The following is a 14991-nucleotide window of genomic DNA, read 5'->3' on the forward strand; positions in this document are numbered from 1 at the left end:
GGCAGGGAGAATGAAGAAAAGATGTTTTATATTCAGACATCTACCAACAAGGACTGAATTACATAGTCTGGGTAAAACAAATAAGCATATGTGTAGCTTGCTTGTTACGGTGGTTACTACCCCAAATCAAGCCTGATACTTCACTTAGAATACATATCCAGCGCAGCTCACTGCTTCAATGGCAGGGGGAATGAAGAAAAGAGGATTTATATTCAAACAACCAACAAGGACTGAATTGCACAGGCTGGGTAAACAAGCGTGGGAGTAGCTTGCTTATTATGGCAGTTACTACTACAAACCAATTAGCTGGATACTTCACTTAGATGCAGCTCCAGCACTGCTATCTATGATGGCGGGGGTAGAAGGGAAATAGAACCAAAAAAGTTATTTAAAGGGACAAGAGTAATAGAAAAGTATGAAAAAAAAAGTGTGAAAGCTTGCTGGGCAGACTGGATGGACCGTTTGTTCTTCTTCTGCCATATTTCTATGTTTCTATTTGTGAGTTAGTCACTAATATTTCTACTGTGTATTGTTTGAGCTTGGTAGTTGTTGATCTATTTAAAGTTAGTCCTAAGGTATGCTTTTTTATTGCCAATTTGTAATGTAGATTGTAAGCCCTCTGGGGATAGGGAAATACCTACAGTACCTGAATGTAAACCAATGTAATATCTCAGATCAAATGTTGGTATAAAAAAATAAAAAAATAAATATTCTATACACCCTTCTTATTGTGAAGCTGCAAATGACCTCTTTGGGTGAAATCTTTTATTCAGAAAAGCAGTCTATAAATCCAATTAATAAAAGGGGGATGTTCAAGATGGTGGTTTGACAGAATACAATGTTACCAGCCATTGGTTTATCATTTTCCTGCTGAGTTTTAGTAACTCCTACCAGAATAATGGTTAGGAAGAGAAAAGGAAGATATGTAGCTTACTTTATGGCCATGTCCTCCCTTACTGCAACTGTTGCCTTCTGTTTCTAGTGCCTTCTGTTTCTGAATTTGAGTTGTCCTTGGGTGCTTCAAAGGGAAGTGGTGCCTCTGACTGCCTCCAACTTGAATACACCTCTGAGTTCTGTACTGAGAACACCTCGTCCCAACTCGGCAATAGTGCAAACTTCCATGTTGCAACAAAAGCCGTCGCAGACAAGTGAGGACCACAGCATTACTCACATAGCAGGGAGTGCAATCATGGAAGAGAGTTTAGAACCAACATCTGAAATCAGTGTTGGGAGGTCTGGAGTAGAAGTTGAGAAGTGAGAGAATGACTCTGGTAATATCTGAAGCTCTGTTGCCCTTTTGCAACAGATACCAGCTGCTGTTTTTGAGACTGGGTTGAATGTAGAGTGTTCTATCTCCACAGTGCATTTGAATGTTTCTTTACTATGCTGCCACCTTGTGTCATATTGAGATATTGCTTGGCTTGCATTTTTTTACTGTTTGAATGTTTCTGATCTTCCTGGAGGATCTGTTCCTGTTTTGCTCATTCTCTTTCTTTGTGCTCTTCTCGTCTTCTTATTGTTCTTCTGACCAAAAGCAGCCTAGGACAGTTTATTTCCTGAAGGACTTTCAGTTGGAAGTAGGCTCTTGGTAAGCTAATAGCTCTTTCTGAACCCTGCTTAAAGCTCTGCAGAAGTATTGTTTTTCTCCTTTCATTTATACTCCACAGCATCTATTATAGCTGCAATTGTTTCCTTCTGAGCTTCCAGATAGAACTTATCATAACTGTAACAGTCTCTCTTTTCTGTGCAGCTATTCTTGATGCCTTCTTATTCCATGAGGGGCGGATTTTAAAAGGAGCGCGAATAGGCCTACTTTTGTTTGCGCTCAGGCGCAAACAAAAGTACGCTGGATTTTAGTAGATACGTGCGGAGCCGCGCGTATCTACTAAAAAACCTGGATCGGCGCGCGCAAGGCTATGGATTTTGTATAGCCGGCGCGCGCCAAGCCGTTCCCTCCGAGGCCGCTCCGAAATCGGAGCGGCCTCGGAGGGAATCCTCTAACACCCTCCCCTCACCTTCCCCTCCCTTCCTCTACCTAACCCATTCGCCCGGCCCTGTCTATACCCCCCCTTACCTTTGTTGGGGGATTTACGCCTCCCTCTGGGAGGCGTAAATCCCCGCGCGCCAGTGGGCCTCCTGCGCGCCGGGCCGCAACCTGGGGACGGGTACGGAGGGCGCGGCCACGCCCCCGGACCGCCCGGGCCGTAGCCACGCCCCCGTACCCGCCTCCAAAACGCTGCCGACACGCCCCGAAAACGCCGCGACGACCGGGACCGCCCCTGACACGCCCCCAACACGCCCCCTCCGAAAACCCCGGGACTTACGCGAGTCCCGGGGCTCTGCACGCGCCAGTAGGCCTATGTAAAATAGGCTTACCGGCGCGCAGGGCCCTGCTCGCGTAAATCCGCCCGGTTTTGGGCGGATTTACGCGAGCAGGGCTCTGAAAATCCGCCCCTGAGTGTTGAATTGTTGGGTGTTGTAATTGATTCCAAACGAACCTTTTTGCCACAGAAAAGACAGGTGATAAAGAGGGCATTTTATAGACTAAAAGTGCTCAGATTTTTTAAATATTTGTTAACAATGACATTGTTTAGATTGGTGTTAGAGACAACATTGTTTAGACATCTTCACTACTGCAGTAATCTATATTTTGGATTAGAAAAGAAGCATATTAGAGCATTGCAACTGCTTCAACATGTTGCAACAAATATATTAACTGGAATATCACCTATGCTGCATATATCATTGGTTGCCTATTGGTTATATGTCTCATTTTAAGTTGGTGATGTTAATTTTTAAGTTACTTAATATTGATACCTATGTGTTTTACACAGTACTGTGTGGAGATATTCTCCTGCAAGAGTGCTTAGATCACAAGATCAGGGTTTATTATGTGCACCATCAGAAAAAATTGTAAATTAAAGGCAACACACAGGAGGGCATTGTTGTGCCAGTCGGTCGCAGATGGCTGCGACCTCTCATGCTCACCTCTTTTTTCCCTGCACTGTCAATCATGGGAAGAATGGCGGCCTCCGCCAACGAACGCCAACCTCCCTGGCGTCCCCTGGATGGTGTGGGCGCTGCCGACCGCCATCTTACTTCCGGAATCACCTAGGCGCGCACGCGCAGGGCCTCCTTTTGTATACGTCATGACGGGAACCTCTGGGGCGTCCCCTCCTGATGACGTTAACCCACTGGTGTACTTAAGCTGACCGGCCCACTGCTTAGACGAGTTAGCAAGGAGTTCTTTTGTTGTTAAATCCACTCCACTCTTGGATCTCTTGTTCCAGCATATCCTCGTGGCATTCGGACGCTCTGGGTAACCGCTCCATGGGGGACCTTCCATGTCTTGGCTATCCACTCCTCGGAGGGCCTTTCTGCCTTGGACTTCACCTGACCCGCTCATCGGGTCTCTCTCCTGGAACTTCCTTGTGTGAGTACCTTCTTCAGTTTCCTACGATACCAACATTGCTGAAGTCTCCACGGTGTACCCCGTGCCTCGGGCCACTACTGTTCTTCAGCATTATCGCTTCTACATATCCTGAACTACAGGGTATTTCTGCAGCTACTCACGATCCTCTGCTTGGTTCCTGTATCTCAAGACCTCATCTACCTTGTCACCTACAGTACAGTTATCCTCGGCATATTCCGCGCTGCAGGCCAATACTGGATCTGCACTCTGAGGTATCTCCACCAGCCTGCAGGAACTTCCTGGTGTACCTCACGCAGCGAGCCACTACCGGACCTTCTCATCTACAGTACCACCCTAGTATTGTCTTATTGCTCAAGAACTGTGTTTATTGCATTTTCTGCTCCTCAGGTTATGCCTTATCTTTTTTCTCTAATAAAGTCTCTCTCACAGCTGTGTCCTACGTCACTGAGATCACCGATGGTGATCACCGATGGTGAGGCTCATGAGGCTCCTCCCTGTGGGCGGAGACATCTCTCATCTCAGCCCGGGGTTCACAATTTCCTACAAAACCATAACAGGCATTAAGTTGTGTAGCCCCCATACTGTGGATTGTGTTGTCTGATGATTTGCATGCCATAAAAGATGTTAAGGTATTTAGAAATCAGGTAAAGGCACACCTTTTTAATATTGTTTTTAATGTACCTTGATGTTTTATATTGTTTTATCGGATGTTTTGTTACAATTTTATTGTAATTGTGGATACTGTTTTGTAGGTAAATTATGAATGTGACTATTGTTATTTGCCTGAATGCATCACAAAGACTGAGACATATAAAGCTACTAAACATAAATTGTTCATCATTTTCATAAATGTTGTTTTGTATTCAAGAACTGAGATTTCTCTGGTATCTGCAGCTGGAAAAAGGTTTAACTGACTGTCTAGAGCAGAGCTTTCCAAAGTGTGTGTCGCGACACTTTAGTGTATCGCCTGCAGTGTGCCAGTGTGTCGCGCAAGCCCGGTGCACGTGACACACCGGCAAGTGGGAGCCAATGCGGCCGCCGGTGGACCTCATCCCACTGGCGGCTGAGCAGTAAAGAATCGCTGTGCTGTGTGCCGCAGACACACAGCAGGAAGATAGGAAAGACCGTGGTGGAGCTCACCTCACCACGACCCGAAGAACAAGGTCACGTCAAAACGTGCAGATGCTCCTCCTCCTTCCTGCCCACGCGGCCCCGGAAGGAAAATGTTGCCGGAGCCACACGGGCAGAAAGGGGGAGGAGCATCAGCCGCGTGCAGAAGAGGAGCAGCGTTGTTACAGCATGCGAGAAGAGGAGGAGGCCCGGGAGCAGGGCCCCCACCGTGGATTGGTCCGAAAAGATCAGGGCCGCCGCGATCGGCCCAAGAAGATCAGGGCCGCTGCAGAGCCCGTTCTGCAGCGACCCGTGAAGAGGAGGCCCAGAGGTAAGAGAGGCTGAGGGCCCGTAGAGTGTGTGTATGAGATGAGTTGAGAGATTGTGTGCGTGTATGAGGTGCGTTGAGAGATTGGGTGCGTGTATGAGGTGCGTTGAGAGATTGGGTGTGGGAGTGAGGACCTGAATGTTTGCAGAGACAGCATGTGAGAACCTGTATGTGTGTGAGAGAGACAGCATGTGGTAGTGAGAGCCTGTGCTTGAGCAAGACAGCATGTGGGAGTGAGAGAGAGCCTGGGTGTGTGAGAGTCAGACAGCATGTGCAAGAGAGAGACTGTATGAATGATTGTATGAGAGAGAGAGCATGTGACAGTGACCACATCCTCTGGCAATAGTTTCTGTAGCTTGATTGTGTCCTGTTTGAAAAAATACTTCCTACAATTTTTTTTTTTAATCTGCTGGAGTGTCCCCTAGTCCTAATACTATTTGAAAGGGTAAATAACTATTCCCTATTTACCTGTTCCACCCCGCTCATAATTTTATAAGTCTCAGTCATATCCCCTCTCAGTTATCTCTTTTCCAAGCTAAAGAGCTCTAATTTGTTTAGCCTTTCTCCATAAAGGAGCTTTTCCATACTGTTTATTTTTTGTCACCCTTATCTGTATCTCTTCTATGCCCACTATATCTTTTTTGAAATGGGGCGACCAGAACTACACACAGTACTCAAGGAGTCTAAACAAAGGCATTATCATATTCTCAGGTTTTGTCTCTATTCCTTTCTAAATAATTCCTTTGTCCCTCAAAGCATTATTTTAAGGCAGAATATTTGGATAGAGGATGGCCCATGGCAACACAGTGAAATAGTAGATGACAGCAGATAAAGACCAATTGACCCATCCAGTATGCCCAGGTATGTTGGCCTACAGTGCTAAGGATATATCCCAGTTGTCAACCACAAAAGGTTGTCTGCTTGTACGATATTGCTTCTTATCCAAATCAATTTTTGTTGTCTTCCTATATGGTTCTTTACAATTCTGGGTAGATAAGCATACAATTTCCACATGTAATTCAGATACTTGAAAGGTTTTAATGATTCATGGTCAACAACAAACCTTTTATGTTGGAAAAAAATCAGTAGAACTAGGGGTCATGATTTGAAGCTCCAGGGAGGAAGACTCAGAACCAATGTCAGGAAGCATTTCTTCACAGAGAGGGTGGTGGATGCCTGGAATGCCCTTCCGGAGGAAGTGGTGAAGACAAAAACTGTGAAGGATTTCAAAGGGGCATGGGATAAATACTGTGGATCCATAAAGGCTAGAGGATGGGAATGAAGAGAAGAGCCATGGGGGTGGATTACTGGAGAGGGGTCTACTACCTGGTAATTTCTATCCTTACTCAATAAGCTTTTGCATGGTTAATGCAACTCCAACATTGCTCTCTGCTTCAACGGCAAGGAGAAATGTGGAAAAGAGGATTTGCATTCAGACAACAGCCAGCAAGGACTGAACTTCACAATCTGGGTCAACAAATAAGCATGGGGGTAGCTTGCTTATTATGGCAGTTACTACCCTAAACTAATTAAACCTGATACATCACTTTGAATGCATATACAGCATTGCTCTCTGCTTCAATGGCAGGGGGAAATGTGGAAAACAGGATTTGCATTCAGACAACAACCAAGGACTGAACTTTACAATCTGGGTAAACAAATAAGCGTGAGGGTAGCTTCCTTATTATGGCGGTTACTACCGTAAACCAATTAAACCTGATACATCACTTTGAATGCATATACAGTGTTGCTCTCTGCTTCAATGGCAGGGGGAAATGTGGCATGGCTACACCTGTAGCTGCACCGCATGGATATATGCAGCCTGGGTAAACAAGCATCGGGGTAACTTGCATGATGCAGCGGTTACTACCCTCAACCATTAAGCCTTATGCTCACCTTTGATGCAACTCCAACATTACTCGCTGCATCAATAATAGGGGATGGCAGGAAATTTGAAACAAACAGTTACCACCAAGGGCCATGTACTTGGTGGTTGATGAAACAGATAAGTATGGGAAAATAAGTGTGGGAGCTTGCTGGGCAGACTAGATGGGCCAATTGGTCTTTTTCTGCAGTCATTTTTATGTTTATATGTAATACCCAGCTTCCCCTTGACCTCTCTATTATGGCCCTATGTTCTACCATCAATATTTGTTATAATCTGACCAGCTACCAATACTAGAAAGACTGTAGTCTGAATATCTGGTCATCTTGTTTTTTCCCAAAGTTGTGCTGGACGGTATTTGTGCACCAACCTGTTACCATCAATCCAGCTGGTTTCTGGGGAGTGGTAGGTGATTCCATCTTGGCTACTCTGTGGCCTGCAGTATCACTAGTCCTGCTGCGTCCATTCTCTGCCCCTCATTTTCTCCTTATTAGGTCTCTTTTGCCTCTGTTCTCCAAGTTGTTTTCAGTACAACCACCTCCCCTGTCCTAAACATGTTTGGATTTCGGCAGTGTTGGGTTTCCACCACTTCTTCTGGTAGGTTATTGCTAACATCTACCATCATCTTAGTAAAGAAGTATTTTCTAATTTTGCTCCATTTTCTTTTAAAAAGCTCCTTACAGACGTTCAATGCAGGCAACACCAGTTTTAAGCAGGCAGGATAAGCAGGACCAACAAAAATAAAAAGAGGAGGAAACCTGTATCTTTGACATTTTCTAATGTAGTACTTAACAAGTTAACATTACCCATGCCTTGCTTTTTGTTCTAGTTGTGTATATGTGCACTCCTTAGCCCTTTCTTGGTGCCCGGTGCCTATGTTGGCTTTTGAGCCCTCCTCGCTGCGGTGAGAAGGGCTCTGCAGCTGCTGCAGTTACTTGCAGAGCTCACGGCTCGCGCCGCCTCCTCCTCAGGGACACCTGTAGCCGCCCCCGTGCGCGCTCAGCCCCGACCTCGCTCCTCCTCCCCCGCCCCCGAAAAAAAAAAAGAAAAAGACGTAGAGCTCGAGGCGGGAAGGTGAAAGGGGGCGCGCGTGCTGCTGCCCCTTGCTCTGGGCCGGGGCAGCGCACCTGGTGCCCCCCTCCCTTGTTGCAACTTCTAACTGGTTCCTTGCCCGTTCCTGGAGGCACCAGACCTCACACCCCCCCCACCACCACCTCACTCCCGGTACAAGGGAGGGGGAAGGGGGAAGGGGGCTGCAGAGCGCTGGCAGCAGCTGCAGTACTAATGCTAGTACTAATAATAGTCCTTGCGAGTCGCCTCTCAGTAGTTGTGAGGCTGACAGGTTGGAGGCGGGGGAGGCAGTGGCGGGTATTAGCACAGTCGCGGCAGGGTCGCCGCTATTGCGATGCGAGGAGCGCGACAGGCGACAGCTCGGCGAGGAAGGAAGGAAGGCAGCAGCCGTCAGGGCGCTTCCTATGCTGGCAGCATTATTTTTTTTTTTACGCAGTAACTCTTCTTTTAGTTAAAAACTGACGTGGATAACAAAAAAACAAACAAACCCCAAAAACAGAAAAGACTGGACGAGCGAACAAATGCGTGGATCAGCTGTGGAATGGCCGTATTTGGTTGCTTGCTGTGTTTATTTCTTTGCGTGATTTGGCATGAATAACTAAGATCAGGTAAGTTGTAGCCCAAATGCGACGACTGATTCTCCTCTTCCCCCTTTGACATAATAACAGGTCTAGGTTAATGACTTTTGCAAACTTTATTGAATGTTGACTTGTGTGCGTGTGAGCCTCTTCAGTGTCTCTGTGTGAAATTTGATGTTTCTCGAACGTCACGTCGCTTTCCAGGTGCTGTTTCTCCACGTGCCTTTGAAATTGTTACGTACAGCTGTTTCCTAAATAAAGTTCATATATTTTCAACCCCTAGCCTAGTGAGGAGAAAAAAAGTGAAAGGGTAGGGAGAGTAGAACATAAAAGATAGAATACAAAAACGATGAAGATTTAAAAAAAAAAAAAAAAAAAAGTGATATTTATCGGACTTATCCATCTTTGGGATTAGGACGAATCAAGGAGAGTGAGAGCATTGCCATATTTATTTTATATGCATCTTAAGGGCAAACAATATGCAAAGGAATTTTAGAGAAAAGTGTAGCTTTAGGCAACGGACTTGAATGGGGTGAGCAGAGCGTTCTGTTGATTTTGTGGAGAGATACTGTACAGTACAATTATAAGAAAATGTGTTTTGGGCTGGACTCTCCGTTGTGGGACAGATGGATGGAAGTAACAGTAAGAGAAGGGATCACCGTAAATATATGCTAGTAATCCATGTCATTTTCCATGCCACATGACTGGTTGAAGTCAAGCTACATAGTATTTTTCAAAAGAGTATTATTATTTGGTGAGAGTACGGGCAATAGAGCTCAGACAGGGCAATCGTTCATGTTTTTACATTTGAGGGAGCTGCTGCCAGGTAACAGCATTGAAACATAAGAGGAAGGCAAATGGCATCAGCTGAACGGTAAAGATGACAGGAATTCATACAAAAAAAAAGATATAATCTCTAGTTTTGGCAGTAGATTTTCCCTGGTTTGTAGAAGACAAGTATGTAATTTCAGCTGCAAAACATTCTCTGTCATTATCCAGGAATCTTTAAGATGCTGGACTAATGGTTCTTTAAATCAGCCACTACCTGTATGTTAATAAACCTTTGGACCTGGGCTCTCCAAATCTGGCCTGGTGATCCCACAGCTAGTCCAGTTCTCAGGAAATCCAAAATTAGTTTGCATGAGTTAAATTGGAATTTACTGAGTCTCCAATGTGTGCAAATATATCTCATGCATATTCTTTGTATATTTGCAATGTTTTCTTGTTCGCTATGCCTTGTTAGATGTTTTATTTTGTGAACCACTTAAAAATATTGTATTGGAATTTGCAGATTAGAAATGTTTTAATAAATAAACATATATAAAAAATACTGAGGATGTGGTTAAGGCAGTTAGTATAGCTGGGTTTAAAAAAGGTTTGGATAAGTTCCTGGGGAGAAGTCCATAAATTGCTTTTAATCATGTTGATTTAGGGAATAGCCACTGCTTATTACTGGCATCAGTAGCATGGGATCTATTTAATATTTGTGTACTTGCCAGGTACTTGTAACCTGGATTGGCCACTGTTGGAAACAGCATCTGAGGATTGATGGACCCTTGGACTGATCCAGTATGGCATCTTCTTATGTTCTGAGCTGGGGTTGATGGAAGGGATGTGAGTTGGAGGGTGTGAAACTAAGAACTGGGATTATGAATGAGGATGTGAAGCCCAGGGAGCAGGTCTCTTTCCTGGGTTGCACATCCTTTGGATTTCTGTACTTCAAAAGCATAACATCGCACTTCATGGCACTGAATCCCAACTGCCAAACCACTAAATTTTCTTAGAACACATTAATTCTCTCCTTCAGATATGTCCACTCTGCAGATTTTAGTGTCGCCTGCAAAAAGACAAACTTTTCCTTCTAATGCTTCCGCTATGTCACCCACAAAGAAATTGAACAGAATCAGTTCCAAAACTGATCCTTGAGGCACTCTGCTTATCACTTTTCTCACCTCTGAGTAGTTCTGTTTGACTCATTGACAACTGTCAGTCACCAAATTTGTAATCCATTCCACTACCCTGGCACCCACCCCCATGCTTTTCATTTTGTTCATGAGCCTCCTATGTGGGAAAATGTCAAAAGCTTTGCTGAAATCCAGATAAAACACATCAGTGCTCGATCTGTATTCTCTAGTTACCCAATGAAAGAAATCAATCAGATTTGCTTGATATGACCTTCCTCTGATAAAACCATGTTGCTTCGGCTCCTGCTTACCCAGAGACTGGAAACCTCTCTGTATTGCTTGGATGCTGTTTCTAGTAAGGTCGTTAGTCCCCAGATGAATAATAACATTGATTTTTTTCTGTCGATAAGCAAGCTGAATTAGCCATGCTCCATGGGTGATGTCATTGGGCGGCACGTTGTGCAGTCGTCTCTCAGTCAGTTAAAGTTTTTACATACTGAGCATGCACAGGTATTCCCACATTAACGATAGTTCCAGAACGCTCTTCAGTCTTTTTTCATCCGTGCTTCGCACAGACGCAAGAGCTCTGTCTTTCTCTCTCTCTCTCTCATCTCTTTCAGTTGTTTCTCTCCTATTTTAAAAAACCAAAATATTTTTCAGTGCCGCTATGGCTTCATGCCCTACATCTGTTTTCAAGTACTGTGCCTGTGGACATATTATGTCCATTTCTGATGGCCACATCGGCTGTTATATTTGCCTGAGCCCAGATTTCTGGTAAACAAAGACTGCGGACACATGTCCAAAGGGCCTAGCATCAGAGGACCAAAAAGATAAGCAGCCTCCAAATGGAATGGGCAGGTAATATTTCATCAGACAGCACCCAGAACATGAATGGGGATAAGCACCATGCTTCCCTCACAATGCTGCCAGACCAACACACTAAAAAATGTTGTATGGAACATACTGGGCCTACTATGGTGCATTTGATGCAAAAGGTTTCCATGCACTTTGCTCATAGCAAAAAGCAGGTGTCAAAGAAAAAGTCACACAGTGCATTAATGATGTACAGTGCAGGTTGAGCACAGGATCAGTGCACGGTGTGCTACTGAAGCCCGGCGCATCATTGGCATTCCAAGCATCAACACAGGGCACCAAAACAAAAAAGATTAAGAAATCACTAGTGGAGCAAAAATCCAGACATGGAAGCAGGGAAGGTTCCAAACCTTGTTCCATAAGACCTTCTTCCCGAGCAAGTTCTTCACACTCAGAAAAAGAACTGCCGCAGGACATCTTAAGAGCTGCCGTTCCTCTTCCCAGGCTAGTTAGCTATATTCGTCAGGTGTACCCATCTTCCCTTTTCTGGCTATGTTACCAAGATCTATGTTAGCATCCAATATATGGTAATAAGGCTTCCATTTACAGACCCCTGATCTGATTACCTCAGTCATTCCCATCTCATTGCCAAGTTTGGATCCATAGCAGATATTAGTACCTGAAGAGGTCGCCCCACTAGAGTCCCCAGGTCAACCCTCACATCAGACTGTGGATTAAATCACCGAAATAGTGAGGGGATTTTTCACTAACCTAGTCCCACAAATGTCACTTCCATCTCTCCTGCCAGTCTATCCAATACTTCCTCTCAAGGAAAAAGAAATGCCAGGTGCACTGCCACTACCTCCTCTGTTTTTGTCTTTTTCAGAAGGCCTGGAAGATCTGCCACTTTTACTAAGTCCATGGGAGCATTCATCACCTATCTCGCCGCTGCCTTTTCTGCCTTCAGATACTTCTCCAGGGGAGTTCCCCAGTAGTTCCATGGGGCTACCATCTGACTCCCCCACAGGAACAACCAGAACATATGTTACCTCCGGAGGATCTAACCTACTCCAGATTTGTGGAAAAGTTAGGAATTACGCTAAAGCTAGAAGTCCGAAAGGAACCAGATCTTAGATCAGAGGTAATTGGTCTGATCAAGATCCTGGATGTTCTGGCTGAACCCTCAGTTCTACCATCCCATGAGCTGTTGGATGCAGTACTCCTAAAGAAATGGGAAATACCTTATTCAAGGTCCACAGTGACTTGTAAGGTAGACTTAAAATTTAAGTTGAAGAACTCATTGGGAGGTGGACTAGTTCAGCTTCCTCACAACTCAGTAGTGGTTGAATCGGCATTAAAAAAAAGGCAAGACTTCATTCTAATACTGCACTGGGAAGAGATCCTAAACTCTGCGATGACTTTGAGAAAAAGTATTCCAGGGAACCATGTTGGTTGCAAAAATAGAACAGCACCAAAATACTTGCACAATTGTGTCCAAAATTTGAATCCCTATATACGCTTGGACTCCGGTGAACCATCCTCCCCTTAATTGCTTCATGACATCAAAGAACGTTATAGACATCTCCTACATTCAATATATGAGGTCTTCAACATCACGGCAAGATCCTCTGCAGAATCAGTAGGTGCAAGAAGGATGGCATGGCTAAGAATGAGTAACATCATAGAGGATGTGCATGAAAAGCTAGCAGATCTTTTATTATCAGGAGATCACCTGTTTGGGGATAAATTGAAAGAAATGGTGACACAAATTAAGGAACAGAATACAGCGGTTCAATCATTATCATCTCAAGGTGAACAGGGAGATACCAGCCGCCACTTCTACCTGTAATATAAATGCCCATATTACCCCCAAAGACAATTCTGCTCCTTCCAACCCTACTGCCCAACTTACTATCAGCAAAGCCCGCAACAAACACAAGAACCCCCTCAACAGGGGTACCCTTAAATCCGCACGCACAGAAACCACAGTCACAACCCCTTGGCCCCGAAACCTCAACAAGGTTTTTAACTACATCATCGCCACAGCCATTAACACCTGTAAGGGGTAGAGTGCAACATTTTCATTATGCTTGGAAAGAAATCACCACAGACCAATAGGTCCTTAAGATAGTCCAACAGGGATATCATCTCAGTTTCCAATGTCAACCTATGTTGCCTCATCTAGCATTACAACCTACAAATCCGGACCATCTGGGTCTCCTAAACCAGGAGACACAGAAATTACTCTGCCAAAGAGCAATCCAATCCATTCTAATTTAGGATTGCAGCAAAAGATATTATTCTCATTACTTTCTCATCCTCAAAAAGATGGGAGATCCTCAACCTATTCTAGATCTACAGTCCCTGAACAAACACCTGTGTCGAGAGAAATTCAAGATGACATCCATGGACACAATATTGCCCTTCATCCAGCCCAATGACTGGATGTGCTCTATCAATCTCAAGGATGCAAATGCTCACATTCCAATTCACCCTTCATGATGGCATTACCTTTGCTTCTGAAGTGGGACATCTACATTACCAATACAAAGCCCTCCCATTTGGACTATCCTCTCCCCCAAGAGTCTTCACAAAATGCTTAGCTGTGGCCTTGGCACATCTACTTCTATTCCCATACCTGGATGACTGGATAATAGTGGCACCAAACAAGGAAACTCTTCGATCTCATACAGAGCAAACAGTACAATGCCTGGAAACTTTGGGATTTTTAATTATTTATGAGAAATCCATGCTCCTTCCCTCACAGTGGATACAATTCATAGAAGCACAAATAGTTGAACTGAGAGCATATCTCCCTCACGAATGAGCCCTCAAGCTTTGCAGAATAGCAAACAGATGTCTCCAGCGCAGAAAGATACCAGTTTGGCATGTCCTAGTGTTCTTGGATGATATGGCTGCAGCTGTTCACGTAGTTTCTTTAACGAGGCTGCATATGCACCACTTATTGTGGGGCTCAAGAGTCAATGGTAACAATATCTTCTACCTTTGTCAACCAAAACAAAATTGACACATGCCATGACTCAGGAAATAAAATGGTGGCTACAGCCAACTGTATTGAAAATTGGTGCCCTTTTACACCCGCATCCACACCAGATGATATTGACAACCAATGCTTTTACAAAAAAATGGGGAGCTCATCCTCTGTATTACAAAACTCAAGGTCTTTGCAATCAGGAAGAATAAAACCAATCTATAAATCTTCTTGAGCTCTAAGCTATGCAAAATGCCCTTATAGATTTCCAGCACCTCCTCCAGGGCATTTCATTAATGATCCACATGGACAACAAGGTAGCAATGTTTTACATGAACAAATAAGGAGATATGGAGTTGCAAACTCTATGTGAAGAAGCCCTGGCCAACTGGGACTGGGCCTCCAAAGCAAGCATCCATCTTCAAGCCACATATTTGCCAGAGATCACAAATGTAGAGACAGATCACCTCAGCAGGATATTCCAGCCACAGGTCTGTGGCAAATGCACTTTTCAGCAGGTGGGGCCAACAATGGATAGACCTTCTTGTGATAGAACAGAACAAAAAGGTTCACAAGTTCTGCTCCATCCATCCATCTCCTCACTGTGAAGCTCCAGATGCATTCCTACTATCATGAAGAAGGGGGCTACTATATGCATTTCCCCTCATACCACTAATCTCCAAGACAGTTAAAATATGCATGCAAGACCAAGCCAAGATGATTTTGATAGCCCCAGCTTGGCCCAGGCCGCCATTGTATGCGTATCTCATGCAGTACTCACACTCCCCTCCGCAAAGACTCGTAAGTAACCCGAGCCTCCTAAGACAGAAAGAAGGGAGCCTCCTCTATCCTTTGCACTCCACTCTGAATTTAACAG

At 44.6% G+C, this 14991-nt stretch overlaps 1 protein-coding gene across 3 annotated transcripts in view; it reads left to right on the forward strand.

Annotated features, from left to right (window-relative positions):
• Positions 1 to 7803: 7803 nt before the first annotated feature.
• The window catches only part of ANKRD34B (ankyrin repeat domain 34B), a 60274-nt gene continuing 53086 nt past the window's right edge, over positions 7804 to 14991 (forward strand). For 2 of the 3 annotated variants that reach the window (XM_029574198.1, XM_029574207.1), the window contains exon 1: positions 7805 to 8435. The gene's annotated coding sequence lies outside the window, so the exon portion shown is untranslated. Of the gene's footprint in view, positions 8436 to 14991 lie in introns of all 3 variants that reach the window. The other variant, XM_029574226.1, reaches the window with a different exon arrangement.

This window comes from Rhinatrema bivittatum, chromosome 1 (genome assembly GCF_901001135.1).
Source record: "Rhinatrema bivittatum chromosome 1, aRhiBiv1.1, whole genome shotgun sequence".
Classification (NCBI taxonomy): Eukaryota; Metazoa; Chordata; class Amphibia; order Gymnophiona; family Rhinatrematidae; genus Rhinatrema; species Rhinatrema bivittatum.